This window comes from Trachypithecus francoisi, unplaced genomic scaffold (assembly GCF_009764315.1).
Source record: "Trachypithecus francoisi isolate TF-2019V2 unplaced genomic scaffold, Tfra_2.0 Lachesis_group5, whole genome shotgun sequence".
Taxonomy (NCBI): Eukaryota; Metazoa; Chordata; class Mammalia; order Primates; family Cercopithecidae; genus Trachypithecus; species Trachypithecus francoisi.
The window spans coordinates 121,651,306-121,670,103 of record NW_022681470.1 but is presented as its reverse complement, the minus strand read 5'-3'; the positions used below and the strand labels follow the sequence as shown (position 1 = coordinate 121,670,103).

Here is an 18,798-nt window from a genome sequence, read left to right as displayed (position 1 = left end):
TCTCAGCACTTTGGGAGACCAAGGAGGGGAAATGCTTGAGGCCAGAGGTTTGAGACCAGCCTGGACAACATAGCAAGACCCCTGATCCTGTCTCTACAAAAAAAAAATAATAATAAAGCAAATTAGCCAGCATGGTGGTGCATACCTGTAGTCCTAACATGGTAGAGGGATCACTTGAGCCCAAAAGTTTGAGGTTGCAGTGAGCTATGATCGCCACTGTACTCCAGCCTGGTTGACAGAGCAAGATCCTGTCTTGAAAAAAGCACTTGAGGGATAAAAAGAAGTAGAAATAAAAGCAAGTGATATTGTGGCAATTAGACAAGCCAGTCACACAAATGACATGAATGGCATGTCCCTAATAAAAGTAACAAAAGCAGCATAAGACTGTGACACTGCACCTGGCCACATCCGCACATATGACTTGTATAAGATGGGGATGAAATGCTTCCTTAGGAGACTGAGAATTCAGACTTGCTAGTTTACTTTGCCTTGTTTTACCTTGGTAAAAAATCAAGATCTAATGATCTGATTTTTCTATTTCTTGGCAAATCTAGTTTGGCCTTTTTTTTTTTAGACAGGGTCTCACTCTGTTTCCAGGCTGGAGTGCAGTGGTGTAATCACAGCTCACTTGCAGCCTCGACCTCCTAGGCTTAAGCCATCCTCCCACCTCAGCCACCCAAGTAGCTGGGACTTAGGCACGCAGCACCATGCCCAGCTAATTTTTTATTATTATTATTTGTAGAGACAAGGTCTTGCTATGTTGCCCAGACTGGTCCTGAACTCCTGGGCTTAAGCAGTCCACCTGCCTCAGCCTCCCAAAGTGCTAGAATTACAGGTGTCAGCCACTGCATTCAGCCTAAATCTAGTTTGGCTTCTAGCATACTAAAAATCAGAGGGGTTTTTTTTTTCATATTCCAATCCTAACCTGGTTTTGTTTCTCCTTCTTCCACCACTCACCTGACACTCTCACTCCAGTCTCTTCCCCGTCATCAGCCAACAACAGGACTGAGTACTGATCACACCAGTTATCTAGGTGCTTAGGAAAGCTGTTTGGTAACCAAACACTTTCAGCTGCCTTCTCCAGGTCTAAACAGCTAACAGACTGTTTTTTTGCTGTCCCCGAAGGGCGAAGTTTGCTCCTCTCTGGTCTATAATGAGGTATTTTAAGATGCTCGCAATAATTCTCTAAAACAGAGCACTGGATAAATTCTTGAATTGAATTACTGATAACTTTACCCCACTGAGGTCAAGGAAAGCAACAACCAGCACTATTTCTCTTAACCCTGATCAACATGAAAAGTTGGTGAATGCAGAGATAGAAAACTTGAGAAAAATAGACCATGTTTTTCTCAAGACCATGTTATGTTAAAGTTTCTAGCCAAGGAAGAGGCCACATTTCTTTTTTGTTCAGTCTCCATATAGACTGTCAAATTCGAAAATTGCCGATGCTGACTACATTTTTAGTTTTCATGGAGGGGTACTGGGAAAAGTTTTCAATTAGCAATAATCACACCTTTGATAAACCTCATTGGCTACAATACTATGATACTGCCCCTGCACAAAACTACAGATCACATTTCTTTTTCTTTTCTTTTCTTTCTTTTTTTAAAAAAACAAATACGCTATTTTATTCTAAGGCAATATTTCTGTGGTTTCTCCCAGAGGAAAACCCAAAAGTGGTTGCAAACCACAAAAGAATAGAAAGAATGATTTGGATATTTCTCTTTTTGTTTTCTTGATGTTTTCTCCTCACCTGAGGGGGGAAAAAAAGTAATTTTACAAAATTTTAGAAGATACTTTTTTTTTTTTTTGAGACAGGGTTTTGCTCTGTCACCCAGGCTAGCATGCAGGGGCACAATCAGAGCTCACTGTAGCCTCCACCTCCCAGACTCAAGAAATCCTCCCACCTCAGCCTCCCAAGTAGCTGGACCACAGGCACACACCACCATCCCCAACTAATTTTTAAATTTTTTATTGAGACAGGTTATCACTATTTTACCCAGGCTGGCCTTGAACTCCCATACTCAAGCAGTCCTCCTGCCTCAGCCCCCTAAAGTGCTGGGATTACAGGCCTGAGCCACTGTGTCCAGCCAGTTTTAGTAAAATTCAAAAAGCAAATAATTGGACACACAGATCAAAAGTTACATTTATGTGGAATGACCAATAATCAATATCTTCTCTTATGAATAAATTTAGTGTTCTGGGCTACTCTGTGGACTAATAGGCAAATAAAATCCTGATGCAGTCATTGATCAGAGTATTGGTTGTTCTCAGCTAAAAGATACTGACTTTTTTTTCTTTCTGGTATTTTATAACAATTTATCTACTATACTAACAATGTTTGTTTTTTCATACAACTACAGAAGGGGAAAATGTTAGTGTTTAGACAAACCATAAAATTCATATAGTGGGAACTATTTCACATGATGTTTCTGAATAGTTTATTGGCAGACTTATCAGACAATCCAATTATTTATTCTTCATATCAAACAAGGTATGGAAGAAGTTTTCCAGTCAGAAATGACAAACAGATGGAATTAATTACATAGAATTGGGGCAAATTTACTTTTTTCATTCAGTTCATGGTAACAGAAATGAGATTTGTTACAGGCAGAGACAGAACCATCAAGTACACAATGTCAAAAGGACTTTTTCATTTTTATTTTACTTAAATGCCTTTCATCTGTTAAAAAAAAAAACAAAAAAAAAAACCAAAAAACCTGCCACCCCCACCTAAAAATTAGGACATCCTGAAAAGTCTTTTAAAATTAAAATGTCTAAGAGGCTTTTTGATATCTCTAAATTTTGTCATAGAGTCAAATTAACCTCAGCTAAAGCAGTTCCATGATTGGCCAACATCATAAAAGCTTTAATTCAAAATTTTGCAGGGACTGGGCACAGTGTAATCCCAACACCTTGGGAGGCCAAGGCAGGAGGATCACCTAAGGTTAGGTGTTCGAGACAAGCCTGGCCAACATGGCGAAACCCCGCCTCTACTAAAAACACAAAAATTAGCTGGGCATGGTGGACGCCTGTAATCTCAACTACTTGGGAGGTTGAGGCAGGAGAATCGCTTGAAACCGGGAGGCAGAAGTTGCAGTGAGCCGAGATCACACCACTGCACTCCAGCCTGGGCGACAGAGCAAGACTCCATCTCAAAAAAGAAAAAGAAAAAGAAAAAGAAAATTGCAGGAAAGAAACTGAAAATAGAGATGAGAGAAATGGACTGATATGCCACACACGTCTATGACTTGCAATAGAGACCACGTTTCTTAATTATATTTTTATTCTACTTTTGAAGGGCCTATTTAAAAAGGTTTGGCCCATTGGTTGTCAAAGTGTAGTCCACCAACCAGTAACATCAATATTTCTAGGGAACTTGTTAGACATGTCGTTTTTGAGGCTCACCTCCGTCTTCCTGACTCAGGAACTCTGGGGCGGGACCTACTAATCCTTTTAAGGAGCCCATCAGGGATTCTAGGGTAAGTTAAAGTCTGACAACCACTAGTCTAGAGAAAAGATTGATATGCTTCCATGCACAAAGACTCTCAGGCAGCAGCTTCCAGGTTCACAAGAACCACCTGGTGCTTTTTGGTTTTGTTCTCCAACAAACCTTTTGTATTCCTAATCCTGTGCTTGTTTAAGTGCAGGTTCCTGGGCTTCTCCCCAAGAGCATCTGATCCAGTAGGTCTGGAGTGGATCCAGAGATCTCATTTTAAGACACTAGCTGGGTAATTCTGACACAGGTGGTCCACAGATGAATCTGAGAAGCCATACTTATTGGTCAGCTCTTAGTCCCTAATATAGTTTGGGACTAACTATATATATTATAATATTAATAGAATTTGACACAATTGACCACACCTGCCTCCTGGAAGCACCTTCTGCTCACTATTCTCTCTAGGTATTATGCCTGCCTTACAGAACACTTAATCTCAGTTTCTGTTACTGAATTTGCCTGTTCTTCCCAACCTGTAAATACTAGTGTGTCCTAAGGCACACTCTTCATACCTATTCTCTTTTCCATCCATGCTCACTTCTTTTTTTTTTTGAGACAGAGTTAGCTCTGTCACTCAGGCTGTAGTGAAATGGTGCAATCTTGGCTCACTGTAACCTCTGCCTCCCTGACTCTAGTCATCCTCCCACCACCTCAGCCTCCCAAGTAGCTGGGACTACAGGTGTGTACCACCATGCCCAGCTAATGTTTGTATTTTTTATAGAGACAGGGTTTGGCTATGTTGCCCAGGTTGGTCTCCAACTCCTAGGCTCAAGTGGTCCACACAGCTCAGTATTGCAAAGTGCTGGGATTATAGGCATGAGCCATGGTGCCTGGCCCATGCTCACTTCCTAAGTGCCAATGATGCAAACGTATTTAATATATCTCCAGAAATATGTACCAAACAGATACCTACACTTGGATATTTTAATGACATCTAAAATTTAATATGTCCAACCCTGAATTCTTGCTTTCCACCTTTCACAGCTGTTCTACCCCTCTCTCTCAATAATTTTCCCATCCTCACAGATACCACCACCATGTTCAGTTTCTTCTGGTTTCTCAGGCTAAAACCCTAGAAATCATTCTTTTTTTATTCCACTTTTATATTCTCACTCCAAATTCAACCCTTTAGCAAATCTTCTTAGCTCTCTCTCTCCCTTCAAAATTTGTCCTAAATCAGACCAGGTCCAGGGGCTCACACCTGTAATCCCAGTATTTGGGGAAGCCAAGGCCAGTGGACTGCTTGAGTCCAGGACTTTGAGACCAACCTGGGCGATATGGTGAAACTTCATCTCTACAAAAAAAAAATCAAAAAGTAGCCAGACATGGTGGCACCTACCTGTAGTCCCAGCTACTCTGGAGCCTGAAGTGGGAGGACTGCTTGAGCCCAGGAGGGGGAGCTGAGTTTGCGCCACTGCACTCCAGCCTGTGCAACAGAGTGAAACCCCGTCTCAAAAACAAAAAACAAAAATGTCCTAAATCTGTCTATTTCTAATCTTCTTCACCACTGTCACTCTATTCCAAGCCACCAGTATTTCCTCCCTAGACAACTGTGATAGCCCTCTAATTGGTCTCCCTGATCTTCTCTTGCATGATAGGTTAGGTGCCCCTTCTAAATTTACAGCATGTCATTGCTCTGCTCAACACCCTCTACTAGCTTCCCAGCTCACTTGGATATAATCCAAAGTTCTTGTCATGACCTATGCATGCTCCAGCTCCTGCCCCATTCCCAAACTCAGCACTACCATGCTCTGACTCACTCTGTTCTCCAACCTTTCTGCCCTCCTTGCTCTTCAACAAGGAGGGACAAACACATTTCCATGACAGGGTCTTTGCACTAGATGCTGCTTCTTCCTAGAATCTACCGTTACCACCCTCACCCCTACACCAGATATTTGTACCCTCCTCATTCTGTTTCTACTGAAGTATGATGCCCAGGAGACCCTCCTGACTACTTGGATCAGCAAGGGTTCAACTAGAGAAACAGAACCAGTAGGAGATACATATTAAAAAGTTGATTACAAGGAATTGGCTGACATGATTGTGGGGGCTAGCTGGGCAAGTCTGAAATCCACAGGGTAGGCTGTCAAGAAGTGTAGGCTGAAACTCTTATGTATAGGCTGAAGCTGCTGTCCGGAGCTGGAATTTCCTCTTCTTCAGGGAAGCCTCAGCTTTGCTCTTAACTGATTGAATCAGGCCCACACAGATTACCTAGGATGATCTCCCTTTCTTGATGCCACCTGATTATGGTCTTTGATTACCTCTACAAAATATCTTCATAGCAACACCTAGATCTGTGTCTGATTGAATAACTGAGGACTGCAGCCCGGAGAAGTTGACAGATAAAACTGACCGTCACGGTATTGTATTTAAAATAGAGTTCCTTATATCTCTCTACCCCCTTACCTTGCTTTATTTTCTTCACAGAATCTATCACTTCCTGACATCATTTTTATATGTTTATTTCTTTATTTATGTATTAGCTACATCACCTACTATAACGTAAGGTTCACCAGGAAAATAATTGTGTCTTTTGATTGATTTAACTAATATTTATTCGAATAATCTACTTTTGGACATACACACACACATATCTTGGGTCACTTTTCCAATTTTTAATTTTTAAAAGTAATTTTGGTTTTTCCAATCTAGTTTTTCTGTTAGATTTTGATATCAGACTTATAGAGATATAATTCTATGTTGAGTAAAATGTGCCCTTTTAAATGTACAGCTCTATGAATTCTGAAAGCACATGCAGTCCTATAACCACCATGACCAAGACATAGAGCATTTCCACCTCCCTAAACATTTCCTTCGTGCCCCTTTGTAGTCAACCCTTGCTTCACCTCGTCTGTAGAAACCACTTGTATTAGTTTGCTAGGACTGCCATAACCAAATACCACAGACTGAGTGCTTTACCTAACATAAATTTATCACCTCACAATTCTGGAGTCTACAAGTCCAAAATGAAGGTCTTGGCAGGGTTAGTTCCTGGTTCCATACTCTGAGGAGTATGAGGGAAGGCTCTTCTTTTCCCGGCCTCTCCCCTTGCCTTGTAGATGGTTGTCTTTTTGCACCATCTTCCCTCTATGCATATCTCTGTCCAAATTTTCCTCTTTTATAAGGACATCAATCATGATGAATTACGGCCCATCCTAGTGAACTCATTTTAACCTGATTAGCTCTGTAAAGGTCCTTTACCCAAATAAGGTCACATTCTGAGGTACCATATGTTGAGTTAGGACTTCAACATATGAATTTTGGAGCAACACAATTTAATCCACAACACCACTGATCTGTTTTTCTCCATGTAGATTTATCTTTTCCAGACTATCCTATGAATGGAATTATTTATGTGGCCTTTTGCATCTATCTTCTTTCACTTTGTATAATGCCTAAGAGATTCATCCAAGATGCCTGTGTCAGAAGTTCATTCCTTGTTATTGCTGAGTAATATTCCATTGTAGGTATTCCAGTTTGTTTATCCATTTACCAGCTGAAGGACATTTGGGCTGTTTCCAGTTTACAGCAGTTATGAATAAAGCCACTATAAACAGTCACATACTGGTTTTGTGTGCACATATGTTTTCATTCTTTCTAAGAAAATACCTAGGAATGTGATTATAAGTTATGTTTAAAATTTTAAGAAACTACCAAGTTATTTTCTAAAGTGCATTATTGCTCATTCCAACCAGCAATGTGTGAGGACTTAAATAGTTATGATTATACTTTATGACATCATTCAATAATTTAAGGATATTACTTCAGTACTGCAGAAACAATGGAAGGCAGGAGGTATGGTTTTAACAAAGAGCTTATCTGCCTATGCTACCTCATCCCAAGAAAAGCTCTTGGTAAATACATTATTCTAAGAGAAACAGAGAGACTCTTCTAACTGAAGCAAGTTGTTTTTAAAAAAACATATTTAAGTTGATGGGTGCAGCACACCAACATGGCACAAGTATATATATGTAACAAACCTGCACGTTATGCACATGTACCCTAGAACTTAAAGTATAATAATAATAAAAAAAAATTTAGTCTTAAAATTTTTTTTATCAACATCAAACCCGTACATAGTTTATTTTAAAATCAAATAATAAAGAAGGATGTGTAATAAAAATTAATTGTTCTGTATTCCTCTGTTCTCTACCACCCGTCCCTGAACCTGGAGGCAAATCTTTTACATATGTCTGTTTTAGTTCTTCTGGTGGCTACTTCCATTTCTCTTAATAATATACCCTTCCTACTATCTTTTTATATAATACCTTCCTTCAGGTTTTTTTTTTTAATTTCCTGCTACTTTCCCCTGCTCATCTCCACTCTTTTTATGTTCATGTCACTATGTTTAGTTCCAGTATTGGCTACTTTTTAAACTTAATATAATACTCACACTCCTTCCTTCCTTCCTTCCTTCCTTCCTTCCTTCCTTCCTTTCCTTCCTTCCTTCCTTCCCTTCCCTCCCTCCCTCCCTCTCTCCCTCTCCCTCTCCCTCTCCCTCTCTTTCTCTCTTTCTCTCTCTCTCTCTCTTTCTCTCTTTCTCTCTTTCTCTCTTTCTTTCTTTCTCTTTCTTTCTTGAAACAGAGTCCTACTCTGTTTCCCAGGCTGGAGTGAGTGGTGCCATCACAGCTCACTGCAGCCTTCACCTCCCAGGCTCCCACCTATGCCTCCCCAGTAGCTGGGACTACAGGTGTGCACCACCACACCCAGTTAATTTTTGTATTTTTTGTAGAATTGGGGTTCGCCATGTTGCCCAGGTTGGTTTCGAACTTCCACGCTCAAGCAATCTGCCTGCCTCAGCCTCATAGAGAGCTGGGATTATAGGCATGAGCAACCATGCCCGGCTCCAAACTTCTTTCTAATAATAATTATCTCAAATGTATATATTATCCTTTGAATTTTTCCTATACAAGATTAGCATAATAGGGCTGGTCCAAGTGCAGTGGTGTTTACAACTAATTAATCACAGATTTGTTGGTCCCTTCTCCACTCCCACAGGTTTACTTGTCTAGCCTTTAAAAAATAATAAAAATTAAAAATAAAATAAAGATTAAAATAAATAAATTAAAGAAGATTAGGATAACAGGACCTCCAACATTCTATTTACATTCCCTTCTTATCTTCTGTCGATAACTCCCACATGGGCCAGGTGGATAACATTCATATTCTATTCTGTAACCATGACTATATCATCCATGTTTTGGCTATAAATTGATTTCAAAGTTGAAACTATCAACAGGATTTATATTATGATTATTGACTATTTTAATATTGTTCAATGAAGATAGGTAAGAAGATTAGTAAAGGCTTGCCTGTTAAGGAATGTTTAAAGTACAAAAATAAGGAAGATATCAGCCTAAGAGAGGCAGGTGGCAAATTAGAAGATAGCAGTGGAAAATAGAACTTTTCAATACCTGTTTTCTTCTCTCTTGAAGAGAATGATTTTGAAAGTGAAGAGACTAAAACAAACATGATCAGGGAAGAATAAAGGAACAAGAAAGAGGGTGAGGAGCAACCTCTGTATGATGCTATTTCTTTCTGTTAGTTTTCCTTCTAACAGACAGGCCCCTTAGTTGCAACTTCACTGCAGACCCTGTTTGCCTGGGTATCACCAGTGAAGGCTGCAGAACAGCAAATATTGCTGCTTGATCCTTCCTCTGAAAGCTTCATCCCAGAGGGGCACCCACCTGTTTGAGGTGTCTGTTGGCCCCTACTGGGAGGTGTCTCCCAGTCAGGCTACACAGGGGTCAGGGACCCACTTAAGAAGGCAGTCTGTCTGTTATCAGAGTTCGAACACCATGCTGGGAGAACCTCTGCTCTCTTCAGAGCTGTCAGGCAGGGACGTTTAAGTATGGAGAAGCTGTCTGCTGCCTTTTGTTCAGATATGCCCTGCCCCTAGAGGTGGAATTTAGAGAGGCAGTAGGGCTTGCTGAGCTGTGGTGGGCTCTGCCCAGTTCGAGCTTCCTTGCCACTTTGTTTACACTGTGAACATAGAACCGCCTACTCAAGTCTCAGCAATGGCAGATGCCCCCCTACCCGCCAAGCTCCCACTTCACGGGTCCATCTCAGACAGCTGCGCTAGCAGCAAGCAAGGGTCCCTGGGTGTGGGATCCACCAAGCCAGGCACAGGAGGGGATCTCCTGGTCTGCTGGTTGCGAAGACCATGGGAAAAGTCCCGTATTTGGGCAGACGTGTAGCGCTCCTCCAGGTACAGTTACCCACAGCTTCCCTTGGCTAAGAAAGGGAACTCCCTCAACCCCTTGCGCTTCCCGGGTGAGGCGATGCCCTGCCCTGCTGCAGCTTACCCTCCTTCGGCTGCACCCACTGTCCAACCAGTCCCAATGAGATGAACCAGGTACCTCAGTTGGAAATGCAGAAATCACCCATCTTCTGCATCGATCTTGCTAGGAGCTGTAGACCGGAGCTGTTGCTATTCAGCCATCTTGGAAGCAACCAGCACCCCTAAAGTCTTAATGCATTCCAGTTTCAACTCTAAAGTCTAACATTTAAAGTCTCATCTTTTTTCTTAATAAGGTTTTCTTTAACTTTTGTTTTAAGTACAGAGGTACATGTGCAGGTTTGTTATTAAAATCTCTCTAAAAATCATCTAAATAGGATATGGCTGAGACTTGAGATGTAATTCATTATGAGGCAAAAATTTTCTCCAGCTGTGAAGCTTTGAAACCAAATAAGCTATCTGCTTCCAAAATACAATAGTGGGACAACACAGGATAAACATTCCCATTCCAAAAGAAGAAGTAGGAAAGAAGGAAAGGTAGTTGGTTTCAAGCCAGTTCAAAACCTAACAAGGTGAATTCCATCAGATCTTAAGCCCTGAGAATAATCCTCTTCGATGCTCTGCCTTCTAGGCCTGGTGGTGTGTGGGTGAGGGGGTCATCCTCCTAAGGCTGTACATGGTGGTCTTGGCCCCACAGCTCTGCAGAGAGTTCCTGGCTCCCAGAGGCCATCTGGCCTTTTAAAACTGAGATGGTGACCATGATAATCTCTGAATTGCCTTCGGGGTAATTTTTCTCTGTCTTTGAACAGTGCACATTTATACGCAGATAGCTCTATCACCTTGTCTTGACAAATCCAAGAAGTCAAATATCCTTTCTTCATTTTGTGTAACCTCCATCCCCTCAGTTCAAGCTGACAGTGCTTCTGCTCCTATAATCTCATAAACTCTTTATTGAGTGAAAATCCAGCCACATCCTTGGTGTTCCTTTCAGAACATTTTTTGTAATATCGATAGGCTGAATTTTCCAAATATTTAAGATCTAGTTCCTTGTTGCTTAACAATCCTTTCTTCAGTTCATCTCTGTCCTCTCACATATTACTATAAACAGTCAGGAGGAACTAAGATACTCCTTCAACACTTTGCTTAGAAATATTCTCAGCAAAATATCCAGTTTCATTGCTCACCAGTTCTACTTTCCAAAAAATCACTAGAACACAAACACAATTCAGTAAGGTTCTTTCCCTCTTTATAACAATGATTGTCTCTCCTTCAGGTTCCTACATAATCTTCGTTACCATTTGAGACTTCACAAGAATCACTCTTAATATCTATATTTATAGTATGCACCTCAAAACTCTTCCAGCCTCTACCCATTACCCAGTTCCAAAGCAACTTCCACAGGTTTAAGCATTTGTTACAGCAGCACCTCACTTCTCAATACCAAAATCTGTATTAGTCTGGGTTATCTATAGAAACAGAACTGCTAAGAGATATAAATAGGTAGATATAAAGAGGCTTATAAGAAATTGGGGCAAGTGCAGTGGCTCACACCTATAATTCCAGCACTTTGAAAGGTCAAGGTGGGTGGATCACTTGAGGTCAGGAGTTCAAGATCAGCCTGGTCAACATAGTGAAACCCCATCTCTACTAAAAATACAAAAATTTTCTGTGGCATTCATCTCTGGTCCCAGCTACTCAGAAGGCTGAGGCAGGAGAATCGCTTGAACGTGGGGGGCAGAGGTTGCAGTGAGTCAAGATCGTGCCACTGCACTCCAGCCTAGGCAACAGAGTAAGACTCAAAAAAAAGAAATTGGGTCATGTGATTATGAAGACAGATATCCCAAGATGTATAGTTAGCACAAAGGAGAGCCAATGGTATGAGTACCAGTCTAAGTATCAGTCCAAAGTCTGACATCCCAGCTTGAAGATCATCAGGCAGGGAGAGAATCCTGCCTTACTCAGCCCTGGGTTCCATTCAGGCCTTCAGTGGATTTGCATGAGACCCACCAACACTGGGGAAGACAATCTGCTTTATTCAGTCTACCAATTCAAATGTTAATCTTGGCCAGATGCGGTGGCTCCTGCCTGTCATCCCAGCACTTTGGGATTGAGGTGTGTAGAGGTCAGGAGTTCAAGACCAGCCTGGGCAACATGGCAAAACCTTGTCTCTACTAAAAATACAAAAAAAAAAAAAAAAAAATTAGCTTGGCATCATGGCACATGCCTGGAGTCCCAGCTACTAGGGAAGATGAGGTGGGAGGATCGCCTGAGCCCTGGAAGGCAAGGCTGTAGTGAGCTGAGATCATGTGCCACTGCAGTCTGGCTTGAGCAATGAGAGTGAGATCCTTTTGCAAAAAAAAAAAAAAAAAACTGTGGCTCCTATGGTCCAGTCGATATATAAATTAACCATCACATCCCCTGACTCCAATTCTCTTCCCATACTCAGTTAAATCCACCCACATACATGTCTGTCCTCACTACTTCATGGAAACCACTTTAGTTGAAGAAGTCTTGAACTTTGATCTAGAACTTTGATCTAACAATGCCCTCTGCTTCGTTAAATTAAAATTGCTTATCTTACTTGACAAATTAGGAGGATTTGACATCATCAATGATCTCCTCTTCCTTGACTCTCAGGACCCCACACTTTCAGTGTGAACCTGAAATCACACTGGTTCATCTTTCTTGTCCTTTACTGGCTACTCAATTTTTCCATGACCTCTTAATATGAGGATAGCTTTAGTTCTTGAACATCTCCTCTTCTTACACTTTTTCCATTGAAAATTATATTTAATCTTTGACTGTAAACAAATCTGTATGTCCACAACTCTTAAAGATATCTTTAGCCCCAACTTCTCTGCTCAGCTCTCTACTCCTTTATGCTATTACCTCTAATAGACCTCTCAACCTCAGAATGTCCAAAATTGACCTCTTAATTGTCCCTACCTCCAAATCTGCTCCACTCACAGCCTTCTCCAACTCAAGTTATAACTTCCTTTCATCTTACTTGATTTCTTTGTCGCATTGGATACTATTGCTCACTCCAGGTTTCTTGACACTTACTTTCTCAGCTTTGGTATATCCACTTTCTCCTAGCTTTCTCCCAGTGGCTCTGACATCCTGTACTCAGGCTCCCACATGGACTTCTTCTTATACTCTTAAATTTTAGGCTTTAAACATTAATGTTTCTCAGACTTCCACTCTCAACTCTGTTTCTCCAACCACCCATTTTCCAAGCTAGAAACCTGACATTATTCATGGTCTTCTCTTTTCACTTAGCCTCCATGTTTTATTGATCAATTCTGATCAACAATACCTCCATAATTATTCATATTCTTTCACGATTTTCTATTCCCACTACCACTATCTTAATTTAGGTCCTCATTGCTTCTTACCTCCTGACTTGTCTCCCTGCCTCTAATCTTTAACCCTCTCTGATCCATCCACAACACAACAATGGCTGTATCTTTCTAAAATACAAATCTTCGTATAATTTCTCTGATTAAAATATTTGCCTGTTTAAAATAGCAATCATATTTGAAATCTTCTGTTTTCATGATCAAGTTCAAGCTCTATATAACATATCACTCAAAACATTGTGGAATATGAACCCTGCTTACCTCTCTGGCATCATCTGCCACTTGCACACACATTCTTTGCTCCCGCCACTCAAAATTGTTTGCAGTGCCCCATGATGTTTCAGACAGCTTCATGTTTCCAGATTGTCCCACCTAATGTTTCCTCTGGGTTCTCCGTCATCTTCATCTAGCCAATTCCTTCCTGTCCTTCAAAACACAGCTCCATTACCATCTCCTCAGTTGATGAGTTAGGCTTATCTGCTTTCCACTTGAGACTATAAGATCATTGTGGGTCAGATCTATGTCTTACTAGACCTTATGACTCCTCCACTTAGCCAACAAAAAGCAGTTGTATGGCTAATTGATTAATTAATAACCTGTCCACATCTTTGAATCTCCAACCTTAAACCCAACTACTGTTCCACATAAATTAGCACATGCTGGGTCTTCAGATAGGTCAGTCTTTGCCCCTCCTTCCACCCCCAATTTTGCCTTTTCCATATCTGTCTTAGTGCTCTAAGGATTTACCTGAGTCCCATCTTTCTATGAGGCTAATAAAAGATGCAGGAATATATCAGGAGCTCAGTCTTTCCAGTGACTAGGATCTAAATCTAGGTTTAATATCCAAAGTGCCCTGGGCATACGTGTTTCCATAAGTAATCTGGCTGTGCCAGCCTCTGTCCCTGTTTTGTTGACCCCATGTGTGCACCTGGGCTTTAGCCTGGGCCTCCCTTCCTACTATTCTACAGAAACTTTAGAGACATACCATGATAACTTTTGTAGCCTGTTCTAAGCTTTTTCTCTGGGATATGAGATCTTCTTTGTCACACCTCAGTCAGTGGCTGGAGTACTCATGACCAAAAGGATTTTTTGAAACTACAATGACACCTCATCTGAATTCAAATAGTGCCTCTGGTCTAAGTCTTCCACACCTTATTGAACAATGGAGGTTTCTTTGTGCTGACATGCCAAACCAGAGGTGGGGGAGAGGTGGAGAATAAAGACTAAAGTATCAGAAGATGGCAGCATGGGCAAGTTCATGCTGAGGAATAGTCTGGTTTCGGGTCAAATACTGCAGCACACTATACTTCGGACAGCAAGTTACCCATCAAGAGCTATTTCTATAGATTGATCAATTCTACACAGAACTACTGTATTAGTTTGTTCTCACACTGCTATGAAGAAATACGTGAAACTGAGTAATTTATAAAGGAAAGTTTCTTGAGAAAAACAAATGGTAATTACTAGGAGCAGCTTGGTCCATAAATAACTAATCACTCTAGGTTAACCTCTTTTATATTAACCTCCTTATTCAAACTAGTTTCTCAGAAGCATGCCATTGACATAGTACAATCGGCCATCCAATACCATTTATTGAGTTTTATGTCTTTTTAAAACTCCTGGTTTTATTTTGGGATCAAGTTGAATGTCTGTGATGAGGAGAGTAAATCCCCGTCTCCAACCCTGCCTTTTGGCACCACTATAATGCTCTTACACAAGTGCTTCATTCAAATGAAACTTTTTTTAAAATTAAGAATGCAGATTACATATGCAGGCCCCACAAAACTTTCTTTGTATGAGGAGTTGAGATAGCTCCTGAAAGAGAACTTATTTTAAAGAAATCAGGCACAACCTGATTCAGTAACAGAGCCTTGTTGGGAGAGGAGGGACAATTCTGAACACAGAATGGTGTTTGACAATTACATTTATTTATAAAAACAGTCCACAGGGACTTATATTGCAGTCCTAGGAAGAGGGGAATGATGTAAGTAAGACCAAAGAACTGTGTATTAATTATTGTTGTATAACAAATTACCACACATTTAATGGCTGAAAACAGTATACATTTACAGATGCTCCTCAACTTACAATGGGGTTACATCTCAATAAGCCCACCATAAGTTGAAAATATCGTAAGTCAAAAATGCATTAAATATATCTAACTTACCAAACAGCATAGCTTAGCCTAGCCTACCTTAAACATGCTTGGAACACTTACATTAGCCCACTATCAGGCCAAATCATCTGGAAACACAGTACACTGTAGAGTACCAGTTGTTTACCCTTCTGATTGTGTGGCTGACTGGGAGCTGTGGCTTGCTGCCACTGCCCAGCATGGAGAGAGAATACCATACTGTATATCAATAGCCTGTGAAAATATCGAAATTCAAAATACAGTTTCTACTGAATATTTATGTCCTTTGTCCCATCATGAAGTCGCAAAATCATTAAGTTGAACCATAGTAAGTCAAGAACTGTCTGTATAAGCTCACAGAATCCAGGCATAATTTAACTGGGTCCTCTCCTTCAAGAGAGATTGCAACTGTCTCATGAAGCTGCAATCAAGGTGCTGGCCAGGGCTGTGATCTCATCTGAAAGCTCAACTGAAGAAGATGATCTGCTTCCAAGTTCATATGGTTGTTAGCAATATACGATTCCCTATGTTCTGTTGGACTGAGAGCCTCAATTTCTTGCAGCTGACAGCCAGCAGCCACACCCAGTTTCTTTTCACTGAGTCTCCCTAGCATGGCTGCTCACTTCATGCATGCAAACCCAGAAGGTGATCAAGAGAGTCTGCTAGCATGTAAATTAGTGCAGCCACTATGGAGAACAGTTTGGTGGTTCCTCAAAAAACTAAAAATTGAGTTACCATATGATCCAGCAATCCCATTGCTTGGTATACCCCAAAGAAAGGAAGTCAGTATATTGAAGAGATATCTGCACCCCAATGTTTGTTGCAGCACTGCTTACAATAGCAAAGATTTGGGCAACCTAAGTGTCCACCAACAGATGAATGGATAAAGAATATGTTATACATATACACAATAGAGTACTATTCAGTCATAAAAAATAATGAGATCCCATCACTTACCACAACATGGATGGAACTGGAGATCATTTTACTAAGTGAAATAAGCCAGGCACACAAAGACAAACATTGCATGTTCTCACTTATTTGTGGGATATAAAAATAAAAATAGTTGAACTTATGGACATAGAAAGTAAAAGGACAGTTACCAGAGGTTGGGAAGGATAGTGTGGGGGCCAGGGAGGAGGTTGGCATGACTAATGGGTACAAGAAAATAGAGACAATGAATAAGACCTATTTGATAGCAGAACAGAGTGACTATAGTTAATAATAACTTAATTGCACATTTTAAAATAACTCAGAGTGTAAATGGATTGTTTGTTACTCAAAGAATAAATGCTTGAGGGGATGGATACCCTATTCTCCATGATGTGGTTATATTACGTTGCACGCCTGTAATCAAAACATCTCATGCACCCCATAAATATATACACCTACTATACCCACAAAAATTAAAAGAAAAAAATTAAAAAAGAGAGTCTGTTAGCAATACAGAAGGTACAATACTATTCAGTGTAATCACGGTGTGACATCCCGTCACCTCAGCCATATTCTGTTGGTTAAAAGCTAATCACAGGTCTCATCCACACTCCGGTGAAGGGATTACATAAGGCATGAATATCAGGGGCAGAGACTTATGGAGCCCATTTTAGAATCTTTCTGCCTCAAACTGGTTCATAAAAACTCTGAGTATCAGCAGCATGCTTTAGTAGAGCATAACATAAGAGAAGAAGAAAGTATTTAGTAGTGGAATCTTGTTGTGAATATAAGAGCACAGAGAACCTAGAGGGACTTGGGAACAATCTGAGGCTGAAGGATACTAAGACAAACTAGAATTCCTTGTATTTTTGCTTCGGACCAGCCTTAAAAGGGAAACACAAGGTTAAAGTCAATAAATGTAAGTAACCACATGGTGGCAGTAGAGGCCAAGAAATTGTAAGTGTTACGTGAAACTGAGGGCACGGAGGAGCAAGTTTATATCCCTATATGGCAACCTATGTTTTCCTTTCTGTCTGACTGCTGGAAGGAAAGGGGGAGGTAACTAGAATCTTTCCACACACTCATCCCTGAAGCACTATCCATAAAGTATTACCACGGAAGAGTGAGGACATAGAGAGATCACTGTATCCCTCCCCCCAATTCCTAGAAGAGTAGTAAGCGTCTTACGGCGGGAGAATGAGACCTCATGAAATACTTATGAAGACTTCCCTTATCAAGTACTCACAGCCAAATGTTTCAGAGTGGCATTAATTAAAACAATGTCATACTTGGTCTGCTGTGAAGTCAGTCTAGTTCAGAGTTGATACCACTGGGGAAATCCCAGGGGGAAAGAAGTGTCAAATAAAAGAAGGAATATTATTTCTACAAATGAGAGACATGAAGGATAAAGGCTTAACACCATATAGGCATGCCTCATATATACACACACACACACAGTGCATATATTCACACATACCCTGTACAGAATTTCATAATTAGCATTACCCAGTCAGAGTCACTAGATCTGGCATTAATAAAAGAGGAGGTAACCCAACAGAATTGAGTGCTCCAAAGAAGTTTTATTATGAGAGGTTTTATCATCTGAGTTTATGTATAAACTGAGAAATCTTAATAAGACTTTTTCTGATTGTCTCATGTCTTCTTAATTAGTCCATATCCAAAGGGGTTAATACCTGGCACTGTTCAAATTTGTTTAATCCTGAGATATTCTACAAAGGCAGTTTGGTTTTACAAAAGTGAAAGTTCCTCATATGTTTAGGTTTTCTTTTTTTCATAGATAGGGTCTCACTATGTTGCCCAGGTTGGTCTCAAACTCCTGGACTCAAGCTATCCTCCCACCTCAACCTCCCAAAGTGCTGGGATTACAGGCATGACCCACTGTGTTCAGCTAGGTTCTTTTTCTGGGTAATATAACATTCCCTTTTGCTAATAGATAGGCCAAAAAGTTTGAAAGTGCCTCATCAAATCTAAAACGGTTGTGGTTGTTTTATATAAATGACAATGGTCCAGTAGTTGGCTAGTCTCAGAGGGTTGGCAAATTTCTTTTTTTTTTTTTTTCTGAGATAGGGTCTCGCTCTGTCACGCACGATGGAGTGCAGTGGCATGAACACAGCTCATGGTAGCCTCTATCTCCCAAGCTCAAGTGATTCTCCCACCTCAGCCCCACAGGTAGCTGGGACCAAAGGTGCAATCCTCCCACCTCAGCCCCCCAAGTAGCTGGGACTACAGGCATGCGCCACCAAGCCCAGCTAGTTTTTGTATTTTTGTAGAGACCATGTTCCACCATGTTGCCCAGGCTGGTCTTCAACTCCTGAGCTCAGGCAATCTGCCCAACTCAGCTCCCCAAAGTGCTGGGATTACAGGTGTGAGCCACCGTTTCTGCCCAAGGGTTGGTAAATTTTTAACATTATCTTTTGCCAACTATATACCCATACAAATCACAATAATATGTAATCACCTGAGGAGTTAGTTTGAGCAAAGATCTGAATCAATTGAAAAGGTGAGCTATGTAGAAATATGGGGAAAAGATTATTCCAGAATGAGAAAACAGCAAGAGCATGTTTGTTACATTCGAGGAATAGCAACATGGCCAACCTGCTTGGAGTGCAATGAG

At 40.7% G+C, this 18,798-nt stretch overlaps 1 non-coding gene across 1 annotated transcript; it reads right to left on the bottom strand.

Moving 5' to 3' along the window:
- Positions 1-1,420: 1,420 nt before the first annotated feature.
- On the bottom strand, positions 1,421-1,566 carry LOC117076918. The gene has a single exon (XR_004434537.1). It is a non-coding gene; the product is annotated as a U4 spliceosomal RNA (small nuclear RNA).
- Positions 1,567-18,798: the final 17,232 nt, after the last annotated feature.